We start from the raw sequence: 17,310 nt of genomic DNA, 5'->3' as shown, positions 1-17,310 counted from the left end.
ATAGGGTCTCTGAAGGTCCCTTTTGGCCTTCCCCTTCAGCTTACCCCAATCAATTTATCTGCCTGTTTTTAAGCTACAGACCATACATATAACATTTCTCAACAACAGTCATCAAAGTATCTATGCAAATTGTTGTTTATAAATACTGAAAAAAACAATCTAAATCAGTATTCTTTCTGTATATAGGATGTGAAGTGAAACTACCATTATCATAGCCTCCCACCAGGCCTCACTCTCTGATCGCACCACGATTTTCTCTTTCTACTTTCATTTGGTCGTAGCCATTAAACCGCAGCTTCGGCACCTTCCAGAGGGTCTCCACGGGGTGTCAGGACCCCTCCTACCCCTTTTTTTCACCATCCCTACTCGTTTTAATCCCTCACGTTATAAATACATGGAGAAGGTAATTATCAACCATCAAGGTACATAGGTCAGCACAATTACACCATTAACATGTCACCCTGGCTGCCTGCATGGAGTTAGCCTCTGCCAATAGCGAGTTGGCACCTGGGCACTAATGAGTAGGTAGGTAATTAGAGGTTGGCTTGGTTCTACCTCACTCACAAGCAAACACACACATACACACACACACAGTCCCTACAAATGCAACACATATCTGGGTTGGGGTCTGTGTCTTTCCTTCACTCTTTCAGCCTGAATAGGTGGGCTCGGCATATGTCACAGCAGTTGTGTTGCTTTAGTGCAGTGGGCAATGTGCTTTAATGAACCTGGTTCTGAGGAGGAAAGGGGAGGAGGTGAGCTTCTTACATTTGTTTTAAATGGTGATTAATGTCAAAGATTCTGGAGGTGGGAGGGTCAACGCCAGCAGGAGACATGTGAGGGCTTCGCCAGTGGTTAACTGGAGTGACTGATTGCAGGTGTGAATGGGTGAAGCCACGAGTTTCAACGTTCAGTGTTGCAGTCAACAAAACGTAATCCAAGGCCAAGTCATAACCAAGGACAGAGTATATTGACACTAAGACAAGACCAAGACTTTGAGGGAGTGAGACCAACCAGACCCATCCTGTCCTTAACAAAATATAAATGACTATAGATAAGAGCAGCCCATCCAGGTCATTGCACTTGTGTCATGCCCCCGGCCCATTTTGGCTGAAAGAAGCCCCTCTAATTTGACTGGCTGGAAATGCAAATGCTGATGGCTTTGCCAATTTAATCGCATAAACGTCAGCAAAACCATGGAGCTGATTGTTGATTTTAGAAAAAAGGAGGCAAAGACACAGCCCCGCTGTCGACATCAGTGGAGCTGAGGTGAAGCAGGTGAACAGTCATAGGTTCCTTGGATTGCCATCACTAAGAACCTATCTTGGTCATCACACATCACCACCCTGGCTAAAAAAGCACAGAAAAGGCTCTACATCCAACGGAAACTTAGGAAGGCTAAATTCTAAGATTCTGGTCAATGTTTACAGAGGAGCAATAGAAAGCAATAGGAGCAGCTTCATTCTCCAGGCTGTGAGACTCCTGAACTCATCCTCAACAATAACACTCAACATATTAAACAAAATAGATGACAATACATTTACCTTGTACTTGAGCCTTGTAAAATAAGAATACTGCGTGTATTTTTAGCTTTTAGGAGCCCCAATCTGATGGCCAGACAGGAAAACAGTCTTGTTATGTTGTTTTCAATGGAAATCAACTCTTTAACCAACACTCCTTTTCTGTGTTTTACCACCCACCTAACATGATAAAATACTTGTGCAAGCATTGGGTTTTCTGAATAATTCTTGTCTTCAACGAGAAACCATCATTAAGTAGAGAATATATCAGTTATTCAACACAGTGATTTCACAGCAGTTGTGGTCTTGACTAGACTTGAAATAAAATCCCAAGTCCTCTTCTTCTAAGACCGAGACAAGACTAAGTGAAAATGTGGTTGATTCCGAGAAGAAAAGCCCATCCCTAACCCGAGACCCAAGACCAAGATGATCTCGAGTATGATAACACTGAAGCATAAGTCAAGGAATCTGGCTGTTTTTCCAATTGCATTTCCCTTCAGTTTATCTCAGGTTTCAAACGGGACCTGGGAACTGGGAACTGGTACAGAGACTTGCAACTTGCAAGAACAGAGTGTTTTACTGAAGTACACACCTGCCTCTCGACCTTATCTTTTCACAGGAAAATTACCACCCTCACTATATCATAACAGCATGTCTGTGATATCACACGCAGCTCCTAGACCTGGTGTGTCATTAGAGGTGGGAAAAAGGAGCTCTGCTGATCAGCATTATATGTCACATTCTCTATACTTGTCAGTTTACTTTATTATCATGCTAAGTACCAGTTTTTACTGACAGTAAAATATGCAATGATACAGTGTAAAATTCATTTGTTACGCCTGTCACTGGCATCTCCCGCGACGGTGAGAATCAAATGGATGCAAGGACACAACTGTGAAAAATGTACAAATATCATCAAAACATCTTGTACTCAGTGTTTCCCACTGGTGGTGTGAAGAAAGCCCAGGCAGCCTTTCCTATGTAGTAGGAGCTTCTGTGATACCGTCACACTACAGTGAGTTGGACTCATCACTGGAGATCATTCTCTATCAAACTTAGTCAGAATGAAATGATTTATACCAAATGTTGAAATATGGGGATGCCTGGGTCTGAAAGTGTTCCCAGTGGTGAGGGAAGCAAAACTTGGTAGAGCATGCAACGACTAAAATCAAATACAGTAAAAATGTAAGCACTTTTTGGCAAATGTGATCAAAGGATCGTTAATGCAATGAAAATAACTAATTCACAGTAAAAAGGCCACTATGGAATAGTACACAGATTATCAAGTCTATTGCTTACCTGGACGCAGGCGGTGGAAAACCCTTTACATAAGCTGCTCTAATCGATTGTATATAATTATATATTTATAAGGTGATTATGTCAGTCTTGTGTTGAAAGCTCTGTTTCAAGGAGCCAACAAATCTATTCATACAGTTTAAAGTTGAAGCAGTAATACGACAGTGTAAAAACACTCACATAGAGGAGCTGAATTCATCAAAGGTGAAGGTACTCATGATCAGAATGGCCCCTTTAAAGATATATTATGTTACATTTCAGCATCAAAATGTCTAAAGGCCTTTACACACCAGGGATGTGACGAATAAACAACAGGAATATGCAAAATACTCGCCTGCAAATATGTTGCTTCAAAACTATTCACACCGGCAGAGACGCATGTGGTTTTGCAACACGAAAATATTATCACATTTAAAATTAATCTTACCCCAGACAAGCAGGGCAGGGACTGGTAGAAAAACAGTGCCAGCTTGCAGAGCTCCAAGAGGGCCCCCGGGGATCTTTGGGGTTGCACTGCAGCGCTGACAGGTAGAGAGGGGTCGCATTCACCGTGTCGTCTCAGCTGACTATACCAAGGCTCCAGTCCAGTCCGTAATGATGTTTTAATACATTAAAACACCAAAGTTAGAAACAAAGCGATCAAGGCAGCTGTAGATGAGCGCCCAGGTTGTGCGAGGTAAAATTAATGCATTTTTTAAAGCAGGTTGATTTCAAGACAGTTCAGATGGATATTCCAGCTTAAGTTCCCCGTTGGTGATCCCACATATACAGCGGTCAGACTGTGCTGGGAGCAATTGAGGTTACTCATCCCAAATCCCTTTTCTCACATTGTCTTTTTTGTGTCCTTTGTCGTATAACAGGTCTGCCTTTTTCATGAGTTGTGACACGACGTACGTTTCACACAACATGATTGTTCGATGCCTTCGTTCATGGTGCAAAAGCTAAAAAAAATCAACCTCGTTCTGAAGAAATATTATGTTGCTTTTTTACCGTGTAATATTCACTTCCTGTTGGCAAGTACTCATGACATAAACATCAGTTCGAAAAAAAAACAATGACGTGCAAATTATTTGCACATAAAAAACATCTCCACTGTGTAAAGGTCTTAAAAGCGACAATGTTTTTTTTTTCTTTTCCTGGTTTTAAAGGCTGCATTACAGTAAAGTAATGCAAGACTATCAGGTGCGATAAATCTCTTTTCAGTTTCATCTTCTGTCATTATAACTTAGTCAGAGAATGAGGCAAACTCCACTAAAGAAAACATAAATAAAACATGACTTCATCTGCGAACATTTCTGCCTGAGTAGCGTCAGATTTTCAATGGCAGTGGTGGTTGCTTAACAATAAAGACAATTTGATATGTGCGTGTAAAGATAATTTCTTTCAAAGTAACTGGTGACTGTAGCTACCTGAAGTTCAGTGTAGTTAATTATTCCATAATTGAGCAACTAATTGTGCTAGGTAATGACATTTATCAACTATTTCTTAGTCTTGTTCAGTCTTTCTTTCTTTCTTTCTCACTCACTGCCTCACTCTATCACGGAGACCACCTCATAACTCACCCACTGAGCAGCCCAATCAATCACGCTGTATTTGAGTAAATATATTTATGAGTCATCTTTGTTGAAATCTGAGGCTCATCCCCTGAGTAAATAGCTCCTCCTTTGTAAACGGAGAGATTAATCTGACCAGCTCTCTCCAGTCATATGAGAAGGAAGCCTAAGCTGCTGTGAATCACAGTTATTTAAGAGCACGGGGCAGAGAGGCTGTTAATGCTAACCTTGCCCTCCTGTCAACTGATGAGGGGGCTCATTGCTATGCACACGTGCCCAGAAATGAAAAGACATAAACTGACACAGGCAAATGAATTCATGATGAAACACACAATCAAATACACTAACATAATCTCACAGAGACACACATTTCCTCCATCACATTTTGCAGAAATGGTGACTGACAGAGCACACAAATGTCACTACTGACATTCTCTATCCCTTCTCTTAGATGTGTGTGCACCTTATGCTCTGCAATGGCTTATGTTTGTGTGCAGGCAATGTGTGTGTATTTATACCATTTCCTTTCTGAGATTATGCATATGTGTGTATTCATACATATGCATGTGCCTGTGTCTATCACTGTCTTTGTCTCCATGCCTGTCTGCAGTTCCTCGCCCTCCGGATCCACCCGCCATATTAACATTAGCCTCGTATGCTGCGGGGATGGGACAGATCTTAGCTAGAGAGGAAATGAGGGATGGGATAAATGAGGGGGAAAGAGGTCATCGTTGTCAGTGGAGGATGAGGGTGTGAATATTGTCATGCAGGGAGCACATGGGAGTGGCACTTTGTAGCCGGAGAAGGGATAAAGAGAGGAGTAGATGGGAAGCCAAGCGAGCGATTGTCAAGCAGGGAGAGAGAGAGGGAGTGGCAGGTCTTAGCTGGAGCGTGGCTAAGTGGAGGGGGCATGGCTTGGTGTCACTCTGTTTGAGTTGAGTTTAACTAGTCAAACCAGTGTACCGTGTGAGTTTAACACGCAGGGTATACTGTCATGAGAAATATCTTCCCTTTGAAGCCATTTTCTATCAGGCTCCCACATGATTATAACATCTTTCAAATTGTTCTGATTGCACACGTTTTTCTAAAGAAATTAGACAGTCCCACTGAAAATTGGTGCAGCCAATGGGTTGATTTAAGCCCATTCATTCATTGTCCACAGTTCAGAGGGGACGGGCTGTATAGGCATGCACTGCTGTGGCCACACAAGTGGCTTTGAGTTATTTAATCTATTTTACACACCTATGTATCAGCAACAGTATCATTAGACTTTCTGTTGATATGGTGCTGCTTTGCATCAACAATTCAATCCTTTTCAATTGCATTTGGCCACTTGGGGGCAGCATAACAAACTGTTGATACATCAATGTAAAGTGTGTTAGCAAACACGCCCTTAATTAAATATCAGGCAGACATTGAGGAACATTAGCATTCATTTGAAGCTGTGTTGCAGCCCCCAGGAATAATGTGAGTGCAATGTTCACTCTCCTTAAAACTCTGTTTTTGCTCTCCACCAACTCCTGAGGGAAATATCTGGCTGTTAAGCTGCTAAATGCTAAGCTATGTTCACCAGCTATTACCTTGCAAGGCAGCTGGATAAGCAAAATCATGTGATCTCCCAAACCAATTTTGCCAGGCTACAAGCTATGCGTTAGCAGCTGCACACAGTGAACTACTGTTGCAAGACACAGCATCTATGGGCGTGGTATAGCTGCGACTGTTCATTTGAAAGCAACAATGGTGGCTCCTCAGGAGGTTAGCGTAGATGGAGTTTAATTCATAAAAAAAGTATTACTCAATGGAAAAGTTGTTTTCAACCTACTATAAGAGATTGGTCTACCAACATGCTCCGCTGCTACTGTTGATCTGATTGGTTGAAGTTAAGTTATGGTTGCACGTATACACAGAGCCATCTCTTTACTGCACCATATGAGCATAACACTCTCATATAGTGGCACTAAATGTTGCCCTTGAACATAAATCACTAATGCAAATCAGATTCCTTTTTAAACAGAAAATATGTTGCCAGTGCACAAATAACAGTTTCCTTTCGGAAACCATAAAAAAGATAAAGAAAAATACTTGAAAGTGGCACAACCAGAAAGGTGCTGTGATTTTACTTTGAAATAACACTGTGAAAAGTATGTGTGCTTTGGCTTCGTAGCTGGTGGGTGTGAACACTACATATGCCCCTCACCTCCTGTGACCTGTGTTCAAGTCCCAACTCAAGCACAGGCATTTAATACATTGAGAAAATCTCACTTCAATTGGCACAGTATTCATTTATTAAGGGAAGCCTTGGGTCAGGGACATTTTTTCAATCAATTTTTATTCAATGAGGCAAGCCTTTGGTCGGGGCCCCTATTCATTTTCTTAGTACTCCTTCAACTGTGGAAGAAAGTCCCTGACCAAAGGCTTGTACATACAATACAGGAGCTCTTAGCTCCAGCACCTCAATTTTCCCCTTTATGTGATGAGCTTTGAGTTTCTTGTATTGGACTTGCATGGTAACATTTTTTTTTAAATTTAACTGCAACCTTCGATTCACAGTTTTCCTTACATTAGTTAACTTTCTGACATATTGTGGTTTGTTTCCACATAATACCATCAAATGCTCATGGTGCAACATTATGAAATCCCACCCAGTATATTAATGTAAATACTGGCAGATTTGTATCCCCACCATGCCCAAGATGGTAAGGTCAAATAAGACAGAGCTGAGCAAAACAAGGGTTTCAATGTAAAAAGGACATAAAAAGGGTCAAATGGGATGAATAAAACGTTAAAAGGAGTTTAAATTAGAAAAAATAAGACAAGGAAGTTTAGGTTTTGAATTTAAGTAAGATGGAATACAAATAAATAAGAAAGCAAAGTAAGGATAGTTTCACCATAGAAGTGGCAAGATGTGTCACCACTAATTAGTAGAGGCAAGAAAACCAGCAGGATTGGCTCAGAGCAGATGGCTGGAAAAGATCCAAAGGGTCGACAAGTAGGCGTCTTAGTCTAAAGTCATCCGTGGAAGTCTTTGGACAATGTAGGGAAATTATGTGGTATAATAAATACGTGGTTGCTCAAATAGTCTTGGCTTCAGCTTGGCTGCTTTTCACTTTATTAGTCTGTTTTACTTCAGCACCAACATTTGCTTAAATGTGCAAAATTCTACCTGTTATTGTTAAACTGATATTTTATTTGTGTGCTAATACTTTTCCCCTGCTTTTGCTGCTCTGACAACTTCTTTCCCCATGGAAAGCATTAAGGGTCCTTTGCTTTTATTTAAAGGTTAATAGAGTGGGTAAAAGATTAGGAACACCTAACAAACACTTAAAAGAGATCTGTCGCAAGTGATATAGTCCGTTAGTCATTTATACTGACAGAGTAGTCCCCTCTGGATGGCATTAGCATTACTAGGTCTGATTTGATTTGCAAATTCAGTCAATCAGACAGATTGTAGAAATAATTTGCCCGTTATCCCAGCACACAACTTTAAACAACAGTGCACTGCAGCTGTGTGCAGCTGAATTATATTAGTTTTGCTCCTGATTCTGCTATACTTGTATGTAGATGATCAATCCTCTCATCTAAATGGAGTTACTTTGGTATTTATTCCATAATGCAGATGCCAAATGCATCTGTTTACACATCAAACACCAACACATTCTCACTGCCAAAATGGCAGCTTGGTCAGTGGCTTTAAGCGTCAAACTTTGACGCTCTACATTCCCCCTCTAGTGACAGTTTTGCATGTGAATGGTTAAATGGTTGAGTTAGCAATAATACATATACAACATACGTTAATACCTTCAAAAGTCACATATTCTGACATATAATGGCTTTTGGACTGTTATGAATGTTGTGTAAATGTTTATGCAGTTTGGTTAGGTTTAAAAAAAAAATTCTTGGTAAAATTTAGACAATAAAGCTACTTGGTTAGGTTTAGACAATAAAGCTACTTGGTAAAGTCTAGGCACCAAAACTACTTGCTAAAGTTTGGGCACTAAAACTATTTGGTTAGATGGAGGCAAAAATACTAAAAGGAAACTAAACTTGGAAAAGATTAAACTTTAGGTTAAAATAACTTCATTCAGTCATGTCACAATGACTGACGTTACATCATTTACATACGTTAACTTCCCTATGTAACATAACTTGACTCTGTTCACACTCAAGACTCATACTCTTCAGGGGGAAAGTCAGGTTTACTGTACCTCCGATCCAACCACCCCAACTGCCCCATGAATGAGACTTTCTTTTGCTCTTTATACAACTGCACAAGAGGAGCACGAGGACGAGTTACGCTAGAGGGCTACTGACAGTGTCAAACTTAGAAGTGTAAGGCCACTGACCAGGCTACAGTATTTGAGAACTGGCTGCAATTACATTCCCTAACGCCAGACGAAGGCAGGATCAAAATCATTCATGATGCCAGACAGTTTGGTCAGTTTTAGTAGGGAAATAAACACTGACTTGTTAATTTCCGATTAGAAAAAAATATCCACAGTCCAAAGATAAAAGCAATGTAGGAGCCTCCTCTGTACCATTAATGTGATTCTGAAAGAAGAAATCAAAGTCTTCTTTCTGTGTGGACACACAGTGCCAGCTGGGGACAAAGCATCAAATCTGAGAACTGTCCTTGGGAAAACATGCAATTCTCTGATTTGCACGTGTCTTAACAGTTTTGTCTTCGAGATATTTGTCTGAAAACCTTGAATTACAAAAGACGTTGGCACACTCAACACAAACCTTTAATCTCAGAGAGTGTTTAACCCACAATGCAATTGCTTAATTGTTTAGCCAATTCTTTCTCCTGGTGAAAAAATATGAGCTCCTTCATTGTTTTCTTTACTGTGAGAGGTTAATGGGGAACTTTCCCTTAGACCTCCTCTGGTGAAAGATGCTTGTTCAAGGTCATGTAAATATAGTTTAAAAGAAAAGAACTAGACCCAAGAATCAAAATAGTACATAAACTGAATAGTTAGCCACTTACAGCGAAGAGGGAATAGTAAAGTAATGTTGGACAAGAAGACTGAGTGCAAGAGCTGTGGCTTTGAGATGCAGAGAAAATGAGGGCTATGTCAGAGACAGCGCTGGTGTCAGATGGATTTACATAAGAAACACAGCGATCTAAGAGCAGCCAGAACCCGGCTTTAGAGAAGGGGCTCAGCCAGGGCTGCTATGGCATGACATGACACGAGACCTGATTTCAATGCAGAGGTTCTTAAGGGCTTCGACACAAATGTGAGCACACGGGTGAACATGCGAGTTGTATGAATGTGTATCACAGTTGGGCAGAATGTAGTAAAAAGTGTATCTGTGCGAATTACTTTGAAATGCATTCAACTTAAAAAAAAACTTTGAGAACAGAATTTGAGCCATTGACCTGTTTTTACAGCACTGACCTCTTGGAGATATACTCGGTCAGTCTAAAATGGAGGAAGCCATCGTAGCTTGTTATCTGTGGTGAACCATTCACTTTTATCTAACCTCTGCCTTATACTTTGCAGACAGTTATTAGGCAGGAGTCTGTTACTATGTCTTTGGAATAAACTGTGTGAACTTATTGTACCGCAAGTTAACAAGCTTACCACATCAAAGTTAGTAACACAGTGGCTTGAAGAGCTTCTTTATTCCACTGAAATAACTCTTTACTGAGGTAAATAATGAACAATCCTGAGAACAAAATGTTAGGACGGAGTGCTTCTCTCCAATCATGTCCTCCTGGTTGCTCCTGGTAACAGCCCAATCAGGATAAAATGTTGGCAGTCATTTCTACAATATGTATCACATCACATCACATTCCCATTACATGTTTATGACCTGACTGTCACATCCTGTGGTGGAGGGGATAATGGTGGATTCACAGGCAAGAAGGCTGCCAAGCCAGTGACCACAGTTCGAGACTGCGTTTCAACATTTATAAGTGTGATACCACTTTATTTGTTTAAGGAGATCTTGTTACAATTTACAGCTGTGTTTGTGGCAACCAAAACAGGTTCCTTGAGCCAAAACATGATCTTTTCCTTACTCTAACCAAAGGGTTTTTACGCCTAAACCTAACCAGACCATAAGCACAGCTTTGTCAAAATTACATTTATTACATTTATTTTTTCTGGCGCATGAGTTGAAGAAAATCTCAGGGCAGATTGGATAAATTCACACCTCCACTGTGCTATGGGTGTGCACCAGGGCCTCTTTCCATTTGAATGGATTTACCAGGAAAACCTCTAAAATGAGGCCCAAACTACTCCAGATGACTCCTTTCAACCTAAAGGAGCGGCAGATCCAATCTAAGCCTCCCGGCCACCCTGTGAAGTAAACACGTCGGCCACTGTGATCTCATTCTCATGGCCTTATTACAACCTAAGCTGCCGCTGTGTGGGCCCACCACCCACAAGGGTCAGGTGCACTGACAATTGGTCAAGACGCCATCATTGGCATGTTGCAGAAACTAGTTCTAAAGCAAAGTCATTTTGGCTGCTTATTTTCTTGGATTTAATTCTTTTGGTCGATACCAGTTCATGAACATAGGTGAGGCTTGTAACATAGATCAACTGGTAGATTGAGGTCTTTGCCTTCAGGCTCAGCTCCTTATTCATCACAGGAGTCTGATACCATGCAGCACATCACCGCAGATGGCTCGTGATGTCAACCTTTTTTTATCATCACTCTTGAAAGATAAGACTCTTACCCTTGAGGCAACACTGACATTATTCGGCATATTAAACAAAAACACATCATGTAAATATAAAGCAACAAGCTGGTTTATAAAACTTCCACAGTGAGTTTAAAAAAAAAAAAAAGTCTTCTAATGGTCTACTCAGGTCTTTCTTACACAGGTGTGAAATGCAATGAAACCATGTGAAAACACACACACACGAACCACCACTTCATGACCGTACCAAAAGCCTTGCCGGGCTTTTGTTCTTCACTCGAGTGTGTGAACCTTGTTGTTTTGTTACTGTGTGTCTCTCAGTCTCACACACTGACACAAGGTTGCACGGCAACACATACAAACACATGACACAGATTCACATAACATAAACGCACACAGACTAATTCTTACTCTCATACATGCATGCACACACACACACACACCCACACACAGGCACAGGCACAAAGTCATATACACACACCATGCCGCGCCCCACTTCTGTTTAGGGAAAAAAGTAATTACTTTCTCTCCCTGCCTCAATGCCTTCAAAAGCCTCAGTGGGGCGATTCCCCGGTGAGCCAGTGAAATTCACTTAAACAGCTTTTGAGAGAGTAAGCAGTCTTATTGTTGCGCACTGAAACTTTGATTGGAAAGGGAGAAAAAAATGAGAGGAGGAAGAGGAGGGGGCAGGGGAAGATTGGTAAATAAAACTGTTGGCCGGTATTATTTTTCTCTGTCTTTTCTCCCATTTCTTTTAGCTCTCGGAGTCTGTGTTCTCTAACGACTGTAGGCAGACAACAACGGCAGGTTAAGCAGAGCTGCACAGTTTCATGCTGTGTCTTTTTAAACACAGGTGCGTCGCACCACGCGCACTTGTGTGTGTGTGTGTGTGTGTTGCTGTGCTCACATGTGCACGCTGTCACAATCCCTCTTCCATTAAAAATCCACATCTCCTCAATCTTTCAGAATCAATTTTCATCACAAGTCTTTATGAGCACACAACTCTATTTTAAGATAGCTCAACCTTGACTTTGAGCTGCTTACTAGGTCCACCTGCAAGACTTTTTTCCTGTTGGGGCTCTTTAAGTGGCATCAAAGTCGACCCGCAAGATGAGTAATATCCTGCAGATTCCCTCTCAGGGCGGCTAACGGGAGGATCCCAGTGGTGTGCCATCGGGAGAAAAAGGACTAAATAAATTAACAAAGCTGAGTCTAAAGGCTCTGATGATGCGTCCCATGGTGGACGTTGAGGGAGGCGAGGGGTTCTTTGAGCAACTTATCACATACGAGTCTTATGACGCACTGGAGAGATTTGCAGCGTTGTGTTAGGAATTTCATCACGTTGCTGTAGTGCTAATATTTTTCTGAAGTTGCGCAAACAATGTGTGTTCACTTGCAGCCCTTGTGAATACATTAAATGGACATTTCAAGGCGCACACACACAAACACACACCTTCTCTCTCTCTCTCTCTTGTAGCGCTCTTGATCATGGCGTGTGTGTGTGTATCTGGGTGTGCTGGGAGACTATACAACACTCTAGGGGAAATAGAAGGGGATGGATGAAGCAGCTCGGAGAACAAAGAAAGTCTAGAGGGACTTTATTAACATATAAAGAGTTTGAGTGTATGTAGGTGTGGGGTGTGTAGTTTGTGTGTGCCTTTCATGCACGCGGGTAAATATCTTCGCACATGTGTATATGCTTATATTGCCATTTGTCGAGGTGTGTGCTCCTGTTTTGTGTGAACATGTTTATGTGCTAGCAGCTAACTCCCCCTGCTTCATGGTTAAAAACAAGAAGGAGAAAAAACAAAGACACAGACACTAATAAGGCTGTTGAATTATGAAGAGAACAGAGATGCCTGGCCCTCTTGGCAGCTCCGGGGGCTAAGCATCTCTTTGTATGTGGGAGCTAGTCTCTATTCTCTCCTCCCTTCCCCTTTTCTTCTTCATTTCATCTTGCAATCTAGTGAATCTTTCAGAGAGAGCTGGTTCATCTTTTGCGTGTTGCTCATGTGTCGGCGTGTGTTTTGAATGACTCCCTGGACTGACGTCAGCTGTAACGACATGTGTTCAGATCAGAGGTGAGCGAAACAAGGAGATAGAGGGGTAAAAGAGGGATATGGCGCAACAGGAGAAAAGTCAATATAAGAGGAAGAGGATAAGGGGAGTAAGAGAAGGACTGAGTGTGTCGCCGAGATGTTTAGAGGAAGACAGATTTTGTAGCTGGAGTGGGAAGGAAAAGAAAAGTGCAGGTGAGATATATATGCGTGGGGGTTAGCCTTGCCTCTTTCCATCTCTTCCTCTCTTTGATCTCTGTGACTTCTTGCCTGCAAAGAAAGTAGGAGAAAGTGAGCAAGGTAAAGAGAAGGACTGAGAGGCCGAGTCACGGAGGAACAGAAAGATGAGAGGGAAGGGAGCAAATGAGAATTTGGGTGAAAGCAGAAAAGAGAAAGTGCAGGGGGATTCATCAAGAGGTGGAGGAGAGGTGAGAAGGACGTGAGAAAATCAGAGAGAGGGAGGTTGAGTTATGGAGAGAGAGCGAGGAGCTGAGTCACGGGGAGAGATGGAGACGGATGAGACGGCAGGGAGTAATGTGTGAGAGGAAGGGGTGAGGAAAAATGGTGACAAAGTTTCCCGGCACTAATTACTATTAAGCAAAGCGATCAATGTCAGTTAGCATTTGAAATCTAACTAGTTGCTGATGGTGTAGGTGAGGTCGCGTGTGTGAGGAAATGGAGCTGAAAAAGCCTGTGACCCCCCCGAGGAGGAGTCGGAGGAGGAGCATCTTGGCATCTTTTAAAATGCCACACTTGGTAATTATGTAATGGGGAGGTTATGGTTGGTTTGGGGAGTGGCCTCAGGAAGAGAGGGAAATAAATGAGTCAATACTGAAAGTCAAGTAATTGCAATTAATTGGATAAATGGCTTTGGAGAAAGACAAGGATTTTTAGCAATGGAAGTAACCTGATTGGATTAAATTCTATGAGGCGTTATAAAGCAGTGGAGTGGGAGGAGTTTGTCAGTGCCCAGCAACATTTGTATTCCTTTTCTATACAAATGTGCTGGCTTGGTGTGGCGCAGTTTGACTCGACGCGTTAGCCCAGCAGAGATTTGCAACTCCATAAAAACAGGGCTACATTCAGGCTTTTGCACGGTTTTGGTTCGCAACTACCACTGAATGCTCGAATAACGGAGACAGGATGATGAAATGGATCTAGTCGAGGAGGACAAAGCTACTATTCATCCCCGAATCATGACAAAGACCATCTAATGTCACCGAAACCCGCTTTGACCCATTTCCGAAGACGGTAAGCGGCCATCTGCAGAGACCAGACGGTCTCGCATATGACTCTGCACGTTTAAACTGGTAATGGAAATGCAAGTCAACGCAGCGTGGTTTGGCTTGGCGCGTTCAAAAGTGGCAATGGAAACCCCTAAAAGTTGGAGCACTCTGTGTTGATTAATCAGTACAAAATGTGAGCAAGAATTATTTTGTTTTTTACAAAAAAGTCACAGATACAAGTCTGTGTACATAAAAAGTTGAAGACACACTACTCGTGATTTTTTTATTAGCAATGGCTCAAATAACTCTAAGTCATGTGAGAAGGGTCACGCTGTACGGCACTTTAAGTGTCTTTTGGTTCGCCCTTTTGGTTTTACGGCCTGCGACATTACTGTTTGGGTTCAGTTTCACAGATTTCATCAGCACACCTTTTAGCTGCAGCAGGCAGCTGTTTTTGCACACAGACGTCCTTGCACTAAACGGCGGACTGACAAAAACAGTACAGTAAATGATAAACATATTGAGTTTTTATCCCCTAAAGAGCGAGAATTTTTTTCTCAGGAGTTGCTGGAGACAGACACATAACTAGAAGGAGAGTGCATATCAGACTCAGTTTGTCAGGTCTCTAAAACAACAAAAGAAAGACACTCTTGAAAAGAACTGGTGCCGTTTCCAAGTATGCTGTTCTGCACAGATGATTTGGTAACGTTCATCCAGCGGCAACATACCGCGTTGGCACTTGGGCGCTCGACTCCTGTTTGCCAGATCTGAGCCATACTGTGGGCACAAGACGGCCAAGCAAATCAATTAAACCATAACCTGGCCCAAGTGTGGGACAGATCCAACCCACCAGGATCAAAATGATCTGGTCATCTGGTTTATCTGCTGTTCCTCATGCGCAAATGTGCATATTAATGTATTTTTTCATATGCAGTCAAACTGAGTTTGCAGAGGACCACACACCTGTCTCTCAGTGAGGCTAAATACAACCCATTTGTGCTGTGCGCCTTAATTGCGCCCAGATAATGCACTGTTTCACTAGCAAAAGGGAGTTGGACTTGTAAAACACTTGGCCATACGCTTTAGACCATGCGCTATACATATAATAGGGCCCAAAAAGTGGCAGAGCGGCGCCCTGGTGTGCTCCGGCAGCACTACCCCTATGGTGATGTGCCATTATTTTGAAATCTTGTGTCTATGTTTAGGAAGAAGATCTGTTGAAAATAGAGAAGAAAATCTGTTGAGTTTCTGCTTATGTATGTGACACAAGCCGGTTTTAAAATTGTCTAGGATTTTGTAAAGTCCTAGTGTGGGTCCAGCTTCAGTCTGCAGAGCCATGAAGCCAGAGTGGTGTTTGCTGTTTATTAATCATTTCTTAATATTAAACAAATTGTGCAAATTGCACCAAAATCGACAATGCACTTCGTTGGGACAGACAGACAGAGTTTCTTTGCTTAATAGCTAGATGCTAACGTTGCTGTGTGTCTGCTGGATGTGTAAAATGGTAACCTGTTTGCAAGAATGGAGGCCATAACAACTTTATAAGGTCACAATATGTCAAATATGTGATGTTCAGCTTGTTATGGAGTTCTGCCCCCAAGATGTGTTAAACAACCATGGCACTGTGTTTTGTTCCCTTATGCAACAACAAGGCAAAACAAATTTGCCACAGACCTGGTTCATGCCTCTGGCTGTCTTCTGCTCAACAGTTAGGACTCATAGCATTTGGAGTTAATAGTTATGCCCAACTGACAGAGAAAACAAACATGCATTTGTCATCAACAGAATTGAACTAATTAAATTGTTAGGCATAATATGAACCTGCAGTCCTGTCGAGTAATACAGGAGAAGACCTATTCTATGTCAAAGTACACTGAAGATGTATTTAAAGACGTCCCAAAAGGAACTTTACAGTGGTGAGAAATACTCTTACTTTCTGACTTTATTAGACATGTGTGAGGTTGGAGGCCTTCATCAAGTGAAGTGAACTTTTGCTGCAGCTTCATTAGCAGTTTGGAAGAAAAGACGCTTTAATCATAAAAGTGACTCGCCCGGGCCCTCCATCTCCCCCCTTTTTTATCTAGACACAAGGCTCTCCGTCTCATTCTGCAAATTTTAATATCTAAATATTAGTAATTCAACAAGAAAGTGACAGCAGGGGAATTAAACAACTATGCATGTGCTGTACGATTCCTCTCCTCAAATGAATGTGCCCCGTGCGCTTGTCTGTTTGAGACTGAATCTGTCCCCCAATGCAAACTCTGTGGCTTAAACTCCAGGGCTCAGGTGTGTGTGTGTATGACAATTTGCCCTCAGTTTGTTGGCACATCCGACAAACAATTGATCGGCTAATTGAACTTGGGAGCTCTTTCATGTTTCGACATGTGTTCCTGGATAGATGATGGTGATAGGACGTTTGAAGAAGAAAGCCGCCGCCGTAATCAGGACGCCCTGTCAGCTTCAAATGGATTAGCGCTTGATTTGCGTGCCGCCACTTCACAGTTCAATTGCGAAGGGGTGGAGGGATGAAGGGGGTGGGTTGGAAGACAGAGAAAGGGAAAAGCATTTCAGAGAAGGTGGCGCTTGGTGGATTCAAAAACAGGATGCATCCTTTGCTCATTAGCAAGAGGGAAAGCTGTTTGAAGTCAGGATGTTTGGCAGTGTTGGCAGCAAATGCGACAAGCAGGCTCCGCGATGAAATTTAGTTTTCTGAGGAGCTTCGAGGAGTGATAGGAACATACAGAAATCCCCGTGTGACAAAAATCCTGTGGCTAAATGTTTGCTCTGGATATTAATGTGGAATTTATTATTATAATTTTATTTTTTCACGTCTTCCGATGAGTCTGTGGCTGGGTTCACAGCACTATAGGGCCTTAGCTGTATGACGGTAGGTATCACTGGAGCTGTAAATTATACACAGTGTGAAATCTCAACGTTGCAGTACTGTGCCATCTGTTTATCCTGATGAATTTGCTATGCAGAGCTGCCTTACACATGCTACTTTAACAC

The sequence above is a fragment of the Pagrus major genome, chromosome 1 (assembly GCF_040436345.1).
Source record: "Pagrus major chromosome 1, Pma_NU_1.0".
Lineage (NCBI taxonomy): Eukaryota > Metazoa > Chordata > Actinopteri > Spariformes > Sparidae > Pagrus > Pagrus major.
This window is presented reverse-complemented; position numbering follows the sequence as displayed.